General features: G+C 43.7%; 1 protein-coding gene across 2 annotated transcripts in view; it reads left to right on the top strand.

The window, feature by feature from the left end:
• The first annotated feature begins 2,307 nt into the window (after positions 1-2,307).
• Positions 2,308-13,482, top strand: part of hhatlb (hedgehog acyltransferase like, b) — a 45,302-nt gene continuing 34,127 nt past the window's right edge. For both annotated transcript variants that reach the window (XM_055928154.1, XM_055928153.1), the window contains exon 1: positions 2,308-2,476. The gene's annotated coding sequence lies outside the window, so the exon portion shown is untranslated. The remainder of the gene's footprint in view (positions 2,477-13,482) is intronic.

The raw sequence follows: 13,482 nt of genomic DNA, 5'->3' as shown, positions 1-13,482 counted from the left end.
TCAGCTCATCCTGGCCATGACCCTCTCTCCCCTGTTTCAGCTCATCCTGGCTATGACCCTCTCTCCCCTGTTTCAGCTCATCCTGGCCATGACCCTCTATCCCCTGTTTCAGCTCATCCTGGCCATGACCCTCTCTCCCCTGTTTCAGCTCATCCTGGCCATGACCCTCTCTCTCCCCTGTTTCAGTTCATCCAGGCCATGCCCCTCTCTCCCCTGTTTCAGGTCATCCTGGCTATCTCCCCTGTTTCAGCTCATCCTGGCCATGACCCTCTCTCCCCTGTTTCAGCTCATCCTGGCCATGCCCCTCTCTCACCTGTTTCAGCTCATCCTGGCCATGACCCTCTCTCCCCTGTTTCAGCTCATCCTGGCTATGACCCTCTCTCCCCTGTTTCAGCTCATCCTGGCCATGCCCCTCTCTCACCTGTTTCAGCTCATCCTGGCCATGACCCTCTCTCCCCTGTTTCAGCTCATCCTGGCCATGACCCTCTATCCCCTGTTTCAGCTCATCCTGGCCATGGCCCTCTCTCTCCCTTGTTTCAGCTCATCCTGGCCATGCCCCTCTCTCCCCTGTTTCAGGTCACCCTGGCCATGACCCTCTCTCCCCTGTTTCAGCTCATCCTGGCTATGACCCTCTCTCCCCTGTTTCAGGTCATCCTGGCTATGCCCCTCTCTCCCCTGTTTCAGGTCATCCTGGCTATCTCCCCTGTTTCAGCTCATCCTGGCTATGACCCTCTCTCCCCTGTTTCAGCTCATCCTGGCCATGACCCTCTCTCCCTTGTTTCAGCTCATCCTGGCCATGACCCTCTCCCCTGTTTCAGCTCATCCTGGCCATGACCCTCTCTCCTGTTTCAGCTCATCCTGGCCATGACCCTCTCTCCCCTGTTTCAGCTCATCCTGGCCATGATCCTCTCTCCCCAGTTTCAGCTCATCCTGGCCATGACCCTCTCTCCCTTGTTTCAGCTCATCCTGACCATGACCCTCTCTCCCCTGTTTCAGCTCATCCTGGCCATGACCCTCTCTCCCCTGTTTCAGCTCATCCTGGCCATGACCCTCTCTCTCCTGTTTCAGCTCATCCTGGCCATGACCCTCTCTCCCCTTTTTCAGATCATCCTGGCCATGACCCTCTCTCCCCTGTTTCAGCTCATCCTGGCCATGACCCTCTCTCCCCTGTTTCAGCTCATCCTGGCCATGACCCTCTCTCCCCTGTTTCAGCTCATCCTGGCCATGACCCTCTCTCCCCTGTTTCAGCTCATCCTGGCCATGACCCTCTCTCCCCTGTTTCAGCTCATCCTGGCCATGACCCTCTCTCCCCTGTTTCAGCTCATCCTGGCCATGACCCTCTCTCCCCTGTTTCAGCTCATCCTGGCCATGACCCTCTCTGTTTCAGCTCATCCTGGCCATGACCCTCTCTCCCCTGTTTCAGCTCATCCTGGCCATGACCCTCTCTGTTTCAGCTCATCCTGGCCATGACCCTCTCTGTTTCAGCTCATCCTGGCCATGACCCTCTCTCCCCTGTTTCAGCTCATCCTGGCCATGACCCTCTCTCCCCTGTTTCAGCTCATCCTGGCCATGACCCTCTCTCCCCTGTTTCAGCTCATCCTGGCCATGACCCCCTCTCCCCTGTTTCAGCTCATCCTGGCCATGACCCTCTCTCCCCTGTTTCAGCTCATCCTGGCCATGACCCTCTCTCCCCTGTTTCAGCTCATCCTGGCCATGACCCTCTCTGTTTCAGCTCATCCTGGCCATGACCCTCTCTCCCCTGTTTCAGCTCATCCTGGCCATGACCCTCTCTGTTTCAGCTCATCCTGGCCATGACCCTCTCTGTTTCAGCTCATCCTGGCCATGACCCTCTCTGTTTCAGCTCATCCTGGCCATGACCCTCTCTGTTTCAGCTCATCCTGGCCATGATCCTCTCTCCCCTGTTTCAGCTCATTCTGGCCATGACCCTCTCTCCCCTGTTTCAGCTCATCCTGGCCATGACCCTCTCTCCCCTGTTTCAGCTCATCCTGGCCATGACCCTCTCTGTTTCAGCTCATCCTGGCCATGAGTTACAGAACCAACAGAGCTGTTCTCTATGACCTGGCCATGACCCCATGGAAACCCAATGAACCTTGATCTCTTTGATACAGGATGAATTGACAGATAATAATAGTTAAATTAGAGATATGAACAGGGCGACAGATATAACGGTGAGCTACAGTTACCGCTATATTTTGTTGTGACAGGCACTATAACGGGTCCGCCCCCTCTGAGAAAATAAATAAATCCAGGCGCACCTTTAATTGTTGTCCGCTTTCTCCCCGGGAGCCAGTGGTCCCCCCCGCGCCGACCAGACCACTGGACCGACCACACTGCACTACACTGCTTTCTTTCCCCCACTTTCATCTTCCGTTTTGTCTTTTTATTTCGTTTTAAGGGGGATTGCATTTATTTTGTTGACTTGTTTAGAGGTTACAGCTCCTTTTACCTCCTCAAGGTCAGTACCGCAACAGGTGTTGCTATTATAAGCGCAATAATGTTACAAATTGCTGTGCATGACCATGTGACATTTACCCAGAGAACACCGTAGAGAAGTGATTTTAATAGCAGCAACAGTTTTCATTATGGAGATCAAATGTGCATGTTTAATACAATGTGGGCTATTATTCCTAGCAAGCAGAATAAAGTAGCCTAATAAAAGTATTAAGTAGACTAAAATTGGTCAATAGTCAATGACCTTTCGGCTAATACGATAGGCTACACTGGAAAACCATGAAACGTGACACGTTCATAACCTAAATATCATTATTTTTATTTTAATATTTTAAAACCTAAAGAATAAAGCCTTTATATTAGCCAATCAGTGTTCTCGTCTTAAGGGTGTTTATAATGCTAGATTAAACGTGACAGTCAGGTTTTCCAGTCCGTTTCCAACCAGGAGAACACCACCATCTGCTAAGTATTCAGATTTTAAACATTAGTGTTTACTTTCACATTGTCTTGTTTGGAGTGTGTTTAGTCGTTAGAAATGTATGTGACTTTCCATGGCTTTTTTTTCAGATCAGTGTTATGAATGTCTGTCACCTTACCTACGTTTCAGCTGATCAGGACATTCGATTCAATAGATAGTTTTAATGGCATGTTGTTGTTTTACTTGACTGTATCGAGTTCATTTTCATGAACTTTCTAAGAGTGAAAGAGACGTGGAAGGGGCCTCATTATCTTATTTCCCAGCATGCTTTGATGCAGGTTGGTTTTTTAGAATAGTTTGTTTTAATATCTATGTTTTTCTCATGTATGTTGATTGATTTATTGATCTTTTACTATACAAAGATAAATAATTTACATTTTTCTAAAATAATCCAATCTGTAAGGGGTTGGACATATTGCACCCGTTACAGAGATGGTTGTTCCAGTTGACATGGTTTAGCTAGTACTGTTTGATAAATCTTTCACCATAGCAGTAATACTGAGTGCAGATTATGGGTAATAAAAATATTCCAATTGTTGGAGACTCTCTCTTTGGCTGGATTTCGATAGGAATTTCTAATCACTTCACAAACCAGTGTATTTTGACATGTTGTTATGTGGCCCTTGATCCTGGATGTTTAGACCACAATGGATGGATAACTAGTCCATACTGAGGATAACTAGTCCATACTGAGGATAACTAGTCCATACTGAGGATAACTAGTCCATACTGAGGATAACCAACTAGTCCATAACTAAAGACTAAAGACTGAGGATAACTAGTCCATACTGAGGATAACAAACTAGTCCATAACTAAAGACTAAAGACTGAGGATAACTAGTCCATACTGAGGATAACTAGTCCATACTGAGGATAACCAACTAGTCCATAACTAAAGACTAAAGACTGAGGATAACTAGTCCATACTGAGGATAACCAACTAGTCCATAACTAAAGACTAAAGACTGAGGATAACTAGGACATAACTAAAGACTGGGGATAACTAGGACATACTGAGGATAACTAGTCCATAACTAAAGACTGATGATAACTAGGACATAACTAAAGACTGATGATAACTAGGACATAACTAAAGACTAATGATAACTAGGACATAACTAAAGACTAATGATAACTAGTCCATAACTAAAGACTGAGGATAACTAGGACATAACTAAAGACTGATGATAACTAGGACATACTGAGGATAACTAGCCCATAACTAAAGACTGAGGATAACTAGGACATAACTAAAGACTGAGGATAACTAGGACATACTGAGGATAACTAGGACATAACTAAAGACTGAGGATAACTAGGACATAACTAAAGACTGAGGATAACTAGGACATAACTAAAGACTGAGGATAACTAGGACATAACTAAAGACTGATGATAACTAGGACATAACTAAATGCTGAGGATAACTAGGACATAACTAAAGACTGAGGATAACTAGGACATAACTAAAGACTGAGGATAACTAGTCCATAACTAAATGCTGAGGATAACTAGGACATAACTAAAGACTAATGATAACTAGTCCATAACTAAAGACTGAGGATAACTAGGACATAACTAAAGACTGATGATAACTAGGACATACTGAGGATAACTAGCCCATAACTAAAGACTGAGGATAACTAGGACATAACTAAAGACTGAGGATAACTAGGACATACTGAGGATAACTAGGACATAACTAAAGACTGAGGATAACTAGGACATAACTAAAGACTGAGGATAACTAGGACATAACTAAAGACTGAGGATAACTAGGACATAACTAAAGACTGAGGATAACTAGGACATAACTAAATGCTGAGGATAACTAGTCCATAACTAAAGACAGAGGATAACTAGGACATAACTAAAGACTGAGGATAACTAGTCCATAACTAAAGACTGAGGATAACTAGGACATACTGAGGATAACTAGGACATAACTAAAGACTGAGGATAACTAGGACATAACTAAATGCTGAGGATAACTAGTCCATAACTAAAGACAGAGGATAACTAGGACATAACTAAAGACTGAGGATAACTAGTCCATAACTAAAGAATGAGGATAACTAGGACATACTGAGGATAACTAGGACATAACTAAAGACTGAGGATAACTAGGACATACTGAGGATAACTAGGACATAACTAAAGACTGATGATAACTAGGACATAACTAAAGACTGAGGATAACTAGGACATAACTAAAGACTGAGGATAACTAGGACATAACTAAAGACTGATGATAACTAGGACATAACTAAATGCTGAGGATAACTAGTCCATAACTAAAGACTGAGGATAACTAGGACATAACTAAAGACTGAGGATAACTAGGACATAACTAAAGACTGAGGATAACTAGGACATACTGAGGATAACTAGGACATACTGAGGATAACTAGGACATAACTAAAGATTGAGGATAACTAGGACATACTGAGGATAACTAGGACATATCTAAAGACTGAGGATAACTAGGACATACTGAGGATAACTAGGACATAACTAAAGACTGAGGATAACTAGGACATAACTAAAGACTGAGGATAACTAGGACATAACTAAAGACTGATGATAACTAGGACATAACTAAATGCTGAGGATAACTAGGACATAACTAAAGACTGAGGATAACTAGGACATAACTAAAGACTGAGGATAACTAGGACATAACTAAAGACTGAGGATAACTAGGACATAACTAAAGACTGAGGATAACTAGGACATAACTAAAGACTGATGATAACTAGGACATAACTAAATGCTGAGGATAACTAGGACATAACTAAAGACTGAGGATAACTAGGACATAACTAAAGACTGAGGATAACTAGTCCATAACTAAATGCTGAGGATAACTAGGACATAACTAAAGACTGAGGATAACTAGGACATACTGGGGATAACTAGGACATAACTAAAGACTGAGGATAACTAGGACATACTGGGGATAACTAGGACATAACTAAAGACTGAGGATAACTAGGACATACTGAGGATAACTAGGACATAATGTAACGGCTGTCCTCCTCCTCTTCGGAAGAAGAGGAGGAGTAGGGATTGGAACAAAGCGCATCATGTGTTGAATCCATAATTACGTTTATTAAAGAAAAGACGAAAACCGAAATAACACTTCAACAAACTACAAAATAACAAACGAACGTAGACTGACCTAAAACATGTGAACTTACATATAACGAAGAACGCACGAACAGGTACAGACTACAAACAAACGATACAGTCCCGTGTGGTAACATATACGGACACAGGAGACAACCACCCACAAACAAACAGTGTGAACAACCTACCTTAATATGGTTCTCAATCAGAGGAAACGTAAAACACCTGTCCCTGATTGAGAACCATATCAGGCTAAATGACAATGAACCTAAACATAGAAACACATAACATAGAATGCCCACCCCAACTCACGCCCTGACCAACTAAACACATACAAAAACAAGAGAAAACAGGTCAGGAACGTGACACATAACTAAATGCTGAGGATAACTAGGACATACTGAGGATAACTAGGACATACTGGGGATAACTAGGACATACTGGGGATAACTAGTCCATAACTAAAGACTGAGGATAACTAGGACATAACTAAATGCTGAGGATAACTAGGACATAACTAAAGACAGAGGATAACTAGGACATAACTAAAGACTGAGGATAACTAGGACATAACTAAAGGCCTTATGTCCTAGGATAATGCCTTGTGCTGAATAAACGTGTACATGTGTTTAAAAATTGCTTTAAGGTTCTGGTGTTTACAATCTAAACACTGTGACGCGCTTTCATTGACATTCTAGATGTCTTGAGAATAGATTTTCATAAATGTGTTTAGTTATCTGTTCAGATCCTAAACACTTGGTTTACCAGTTCAGGCAGTTCCATATATGTTACCATGTTATTTGAGACAAAAAAATCACAAATAATCAATATAATGAACATGCACTACCGTTCAACAGTTTGGGGCCACTTAGAAATGTCCTTGTTTTCCATGAAAACATGAAATGAGTTGCAAAATGAATAGGAAATATAGTCAAGACGTTGACAAGGTTATAAATAATGATTTTTAATTGAAATAATAATTGTGTCCTTCAAACTTTGCTTTCGTCAAAGAATTCTCCATTTGCAGCAATTACAGCCTTGCAGACCTTTGGCATTCTAGTTGTCAATTTGTTGAGGTAATCTGAAGAGATTTCACCCCATGCTCCCTGATGCACCTCCCACAAGTTGGATTGGCTTGATGGGCACTTCGTACGTACCATACGGTCAAGCTGCTCCCACAACAGCTCAATAGGGTTGAGACCCGGTGACTGTTCTGGCCACTCCATTATAGACAGAATACCAGCTGACTGCTTTTTCCCTAAATAGTTCTTGCATAGTTTGGAGCTGTGCTTTGGGTCATTGTCCTATTGTAGGAGAAAATTGTCTCCAATTAAGCACCGTCCACGGGGTATGACATGGCGTTGAAAAATGGAGTGATAGCCTTCCTTCTTCAAGATCCCTTTCACCCTGTACAAATCTCCCACTTTACCACCACCAAAGCCCCCCCAGACCATCACATTGCCTCCACCATGCTTGACAGATGGCATCAACCACCACAGCACCCCCAGACCATCACATTGCCTCCACCATGCTTGACAGATGGCATCAACCACCACAGCACCCCCAGACCATCACATTGCCTCCACCATGCTTGACAGATGGCATCAACCACCACAGCACCCCCAGACCATCACATTGCCTCCACCATGCTTGACAGATGGCATCAACCACCACAGCACCCCCAGACCATCACATTGCCTCCACCATGCTTGACAGATGGCATCAACCACCACAGCACCCCCAGACCATCACATTGCCTCCACCATGCTTGACAGATGGCATCAACCACCAAAGCACCCCCAGACCATCACATTGCCTCCACCATGCTTGACAGATGGTTCACTCCTCCACCATCTTCTAATTTTCTCTGCGTCTCACGAATGTTCTTCTTTGTGATCCGAACACCTCAAACTTAGATTAGTCTGTCCATAACACTTTTTTCCAATCTTCCTCTCTCCAGTGTCTGTTCTTTTGCCCGTCTTAATCTTTTATTTTTATTGGCCAGTCTGAGATATGTCTTTTTCTTTGCAGCATCCCGGAGTCGCCTCTTCACTGTTGACGTTGAGACTGGTGTTTTGCAGGTACTATTTAATGAAGCAGCCAGTTGAGGAATTGTGAGGCATCTGTTTCTCAAACTAGACACTCTAATGTACTTGTCCTCTTGCTCAGTTGTGCACCGGGGCCTCCCACTCCTCTTTCTATTCTGCTTCGAGACAGTTTTCTCTGTTCTGTGAAGGGAGTAGTACACAGCATTGTATGAGATCTTCAGTTTCTTGGCAATTTCTCACATGGAATAGCCGTCATTTCTTAGAACAAGAATAGACTGACGAGTTTCAGAAGAAAGGTCTTTGTTTCTGGCCATTTTGAGCCTGTAATCAAACCCACAAATGCTGATGCTCCAGATACTCAACTAGTCTAAAGAAGGCCAGTTGTATTGCTTCTTTAATCAGGACAACAGTTTTCAGCTGTACTAACATAATAGCAAAAGGGTTTTCTAATGATCAATTAGCCTTTTAAAATTATAAACATGGATTAGCTAACACAAAGTGCCATTGGAACACAGGAGTGATGGTTGCTGATAATGGGCCTCTGTACGCCTATGTAGATATTCCATTAAAAATCAGTCGTTTCCAGCTACAACATTAACAATGTCTACACTGTATTTATGATCAATTTGATGTTATTTTAAGAGACAAAAAAAAAGTGCTTTTCTTTCAAAAAACAAGGACATTTCTAAGTGACCCCAAACTTCTGAGCGGTAGTGTATCTATAACAAATCAGTGTCAGAAATGTTCAGCAGTTAGCTCCAAATAGGCAACAGCTGCTGTATAGGAATAGATGCCCTCTCAGAGTCCTCGTCTGTCCCGCTGTTCCTCTCCTTCTAGATACACATGAACCATGTTCAAAGACATTATATTAAAGGTCCAGTCAGATATAAAGCTGATGACAGCCTAGCCGTCCTGTGTCTGGACAAACATTGACAAGTGATCAGTATCTTGTGGTAATAATAGGGTAATGTGATCTAGTATCAACGTCTACATGGAGGAAGAACTAACTAGCTAACGTTGCCATGAAAGGACGTCTCTGATAACACTACTGAATATAATTCTAGAGAGAGAGAGCTCTCTAGGTTCTCTACCATCTCTGATAACACTACTGAATATAACTCTAGAGAGAGAGCTCTCTAGGTTCTCTACCATCTCTGATAGCACTACTGAATATAACTCTAGGGAGAGAGGTCTCTAGGTTCTCTACCATCTCTGATAACACTACTGTATATAACTATAGGGAGAGAGAGCTGTCTAGGTTCTCTACCATCTCTGATAACACTACTGTATATAACTCTAAAGAGAGAGAGAGAGCTCTCTAGGTTCTCTACCATCTCTGGTAACACTCCTGTATATAACTCTAGGGAGAGAGAGAGAGCTCTCTAGGTTCTCTACCATCTCTGATAGCACTACTGTATATAACTCTAAAGAGAGAGAGAGAGAGCTCTCTAGGTTCTCTACCATCTTTGATAACACTACTGTATATAACTCCAGAGAGAGAGAGAGAGCTCTCTAGGTTCTCTACCATCTCTGATAGCACTACTGAATATAACTCTAGGGAGAGAGAGGTCTCTAGGTTCTCTACCATATCTGATAACACTACTGTATATAACTCTAGAGAGAGAGAGAGAGAGACTCTAGGTTCTCTACCATCTCTGATAACACTACTGTATATAACTCTAGAGAGAGAGAGAGAGACTCTAGGTTCTCTACCATCTCTGATAACACTACTGTATATAACTCCAGAGAGAGAGAGCTCTCTAGGTTCTCTACCATCTCTGATAACACTACTGTATATAACTCTAGGGAGAGAGAGAGAGCTCTCTAGGTTCTCTACCATCTCTGATAACACTACTGAATATAACTCCAGAGAGAGAGAGCTCTCTAGGTTCTCTACCATCTCTGATAACACTACTGTATATAACTCTAGGAAGAGAGAGAGAGGTCTCTAGGTTCTCTACCATCTCTGATAACACTACTGTATATAAATGACCGCTTTTTATGACTCAGAGAGGGAGAGTTACTGTGAATACAGTAGTCATTAGTCTACTAGTACTGTAGTCAAATACAGTAGTTTGTCCAAAACGTGACACTGACCTGAATGTAAACTGGAGGGCGAGGGACTATTTTTAGGTCATAGCCTGCCGCTCCATCCCATTGATATCTGACTCTGATTGAAATAGTGGTAACTATAGACCAGGCCGGTCTGCATCTCAAATGGGACCCTATTCCATATTTAGTGCACTACTTTTGACCAAGGCCTTTAGGAAATAGGGTACCATTTGGAACACAGCCCTAGCCTGGTGACGGCATGGGGCTGGTAATAACAGAGAGAATTGCTAGCTTTACAGATAGCTGAGCTACAATGTGACATTTGTTCACTTTGAGAGAGAAAGACAGAGAGAGAGACAGAGAGAGAGACAGAGACAGAGAGAGAGGACAGAGACAGAGAGAGACAGAGACAGAGACAGAGACAGGAGAGAGACAGAGACAGAGAGAGAGGACAGAGACAGAGAGAGAGACAGAGACAGAGACAGAGACAGAGACAGAGACAGGAGAGAGACAGAGACAGAGAGAGAGACAGAGAGAGAGAGACAGAGAGAGAGGAGAGAGACAGAGAGAGAGACAGAGACAGAGACAGAGACAGAGAGAGAGGACAGAGACAGAGAGAGAGACAGAGACAGAGACAGGAGAGAGACAGAGACAGAGACAGAGACAGAGACAGGAGAGAGACAGAGACAGAGAGAGGACAGAGACAGAGAGAGAGACAGAGACAGAGACAGAGACAGAGACAGAGACAGAGACAGAGAGAGAGACAGAGAGAGAGACAGAGAGAGAGACAGAGACAGAGACAGAGACAGAGAGAGAGGAGAGAGAGACAGAGAGAGAGGAGAGAGAGACAGAGAGAGAGACAGAGAGAGAGACAGAGACAGAGAGAGACAGAGAGAGACAGAGAGAGACAGAGAGAGACAGAGAGAGACAGAGAGAGACAGAGAGAGACAGAGAGAGACAGAGAGAGACAGAGAGAGACAGAGAGAGACAGAGAGAGACAGAGAGAGACAGAGAGAGACAGAGACAGAGAGAGAGACAGAGACAGAGAGAGAGAGACAGAGAGAGAGAGACAGAGAGAGAGACAGAGAGAGAGACAGAGAGAGAGACAGAGAGAGAGACAGAGAGAGAGACAGACAGAGAGAGAGACAGAGAGAGAGACAGACAGAGAGAGAGACAGAGAGAGAGACAGAGAGAGACAGAGAGAGAGAGAGAGACAGAGAGAGAGAGAGAGAGAGAGAGAGAGAGAGAGACAGAGAGAGAGAGAGAGAGAGAGAGAGAGAGAGAGACTCATGGCTCTATTCAATCGGGGTCACTGAAGCATTACAGATGGCCCGCTAGAAATGTGAAGGTCATTTCCCATTGAGCTCACGTATGCAGCATGTACAGTAGTCTCCGAAACCACGGGAACATTGCCAATAAATGTCTATTTCACTATGGAGCTGAATTTATACGGATTGAATAGAGCCCTAAGGTCAGAAAAGGTTTAGGAAAGAGGAAGTCCAATTCAATCAGCGTTTATTGGTCGTCTACACAGATTTAACAGATGTTCCAATCATATCAAAGTAACTCGTTATCGCAGATGCTGTGAAATGCTAATGCTTCTAGCTCCAATAGAGAAATAATATATATCAACCCAATAACACGCTGAATACACAAAGTTATAAATATCATGAAACATCAGAAGGAGTGAAACCACAGTCTGGAATAGATACACAGGACCAGTCAATAGTTTAGACACACCTACTCATTCTAGGGTTTGTCTTCATTTTTTACTATTTTCTACATTGTAGGAATCATGGAATCATGTAGTAACCAAAAAAGTGTTAAATAAATCAAAATAGAATTTAGATTCTTCAAAGTAGCCACCCTTTGCCTTGATGACAGCTTTTCACACTCTTGGCATTCTCTCAACCAGCTTCACCTGGAATGCTTTTCCAACCATCTTGAAGGGGTTCCCACATATGCTGAGCACTTGTTGGTTGCTTTTCCTTCACTCTGCTGTCCAACTCATCCCAAACCATCTCAATTGGGTTGAGGTCAGGGGTTGAGGTCGGGTGATAATGGAGGCCAGGTCATCTGATGCAGCACTCCATTACTCTCCTTCTTGGTCAAATAGCCCTTAAACAGCCTGGAGGTGTGTTGGGTCATTGTCCTGTTGAAAAACAAATAATGGTCCCATTAAGCGCAAACCAGTTAGGATGGCGTATCATTGCAGAATACTGTGGTAGCCATACTGGTTAAGTGTGCCTTGAATTCTACATTAATCACAGACAGTGTCACCAGAAAAGCACCCCCATACCATCATACCTCCTCCTCCATGCTTCACGGTGGGAACCACACATGCGGAGATCATCCGTTCACAACCATAAATCTCAAATTTGGACTCATCAGACCTAAGGACAGATTTCCACCAGTCTAATGTCCATTGTTCGTGTTTCTTGGATCAATCAAGTCTCTGACTAGAATACAAACTGTACATAAACTCCTCAGAAACATACAGAAACATCCTCTCGCTGTCAACTGCGTTTATTTTTTATTTTCATTTTCAGCAAACTTAACATGTGTAAATATTTGTATGAACATAGCAAGATTCAACAACTGAACAAGTTCCACAGACATGTGACTAACAGAAATGGAATAATGTGTCCCTGAACAAAGGGGGGATCAAAATCAAAAGTAACAGTCAGTATCTGGTGTGGCCACCAGCTGCATTAAATACTGCAGTGCATCTCCTCCTCATGGACTGCACCAGATTTGCCAGTTCTTGCTGTGAGATGTTACCCCACTCTTCGACCAAGGCACCTGCAAGTTCCCGGACATTTCTGGGGGGAATGGCCCTAGCCCTCACCCTCCGATCCAACAGGTCCCAGACGTGCTCAATGGGATTGAGATCCGGGCTCTTCGCTGGCAATGGCAGAACACTGACATTCCTGTCTTGCAGGAAATCACACACAGAACGAGCATTATGGCTGGTGGCATTGTCATGCTGGAGGGTCATGTCAGGATGAGCCTGCAGGAAGGGTACCACATGAGGGAGGAGGATGTCTTCCCTTTAACGCACAGTGTTGAGTCTACCTGCAATGACAACAAGCTCAGTCCGATGATGCTGTGACACACTGCCCCAGACCATGACGGACCCTCCACCTCCAAATCGATACTGCTCCAGAGTACAGGCCGCTGACGCTCTTCCTACGACGATAAACGCGAATCCAACCATCACCCCTGGTGAGACAAAACCGCGATGCGTCACAGAAGAGCACTGTTTGCCAGTCCTGGTCCAGCGACGGTGGGTTTGTGACTATA

This window comes from Salvelinus fontinalis, chromosome 7 (assembly GCF_029448725.1).
Source record: "Salvelinus fontinalis isolate EN_2023a chromosome 7, ASM2944872v1, whole genome shotgun sequence".
Lineage (NCBI taxonomy): Eukaryota > Metazoa > Chordata > Actinopteri > Salmoniformes > Salmonidae > Salvelinus > Salvelinus fontinalis.
This window is presented reverse-complemented; position numbering and strand designations above follow the sequence as displayed.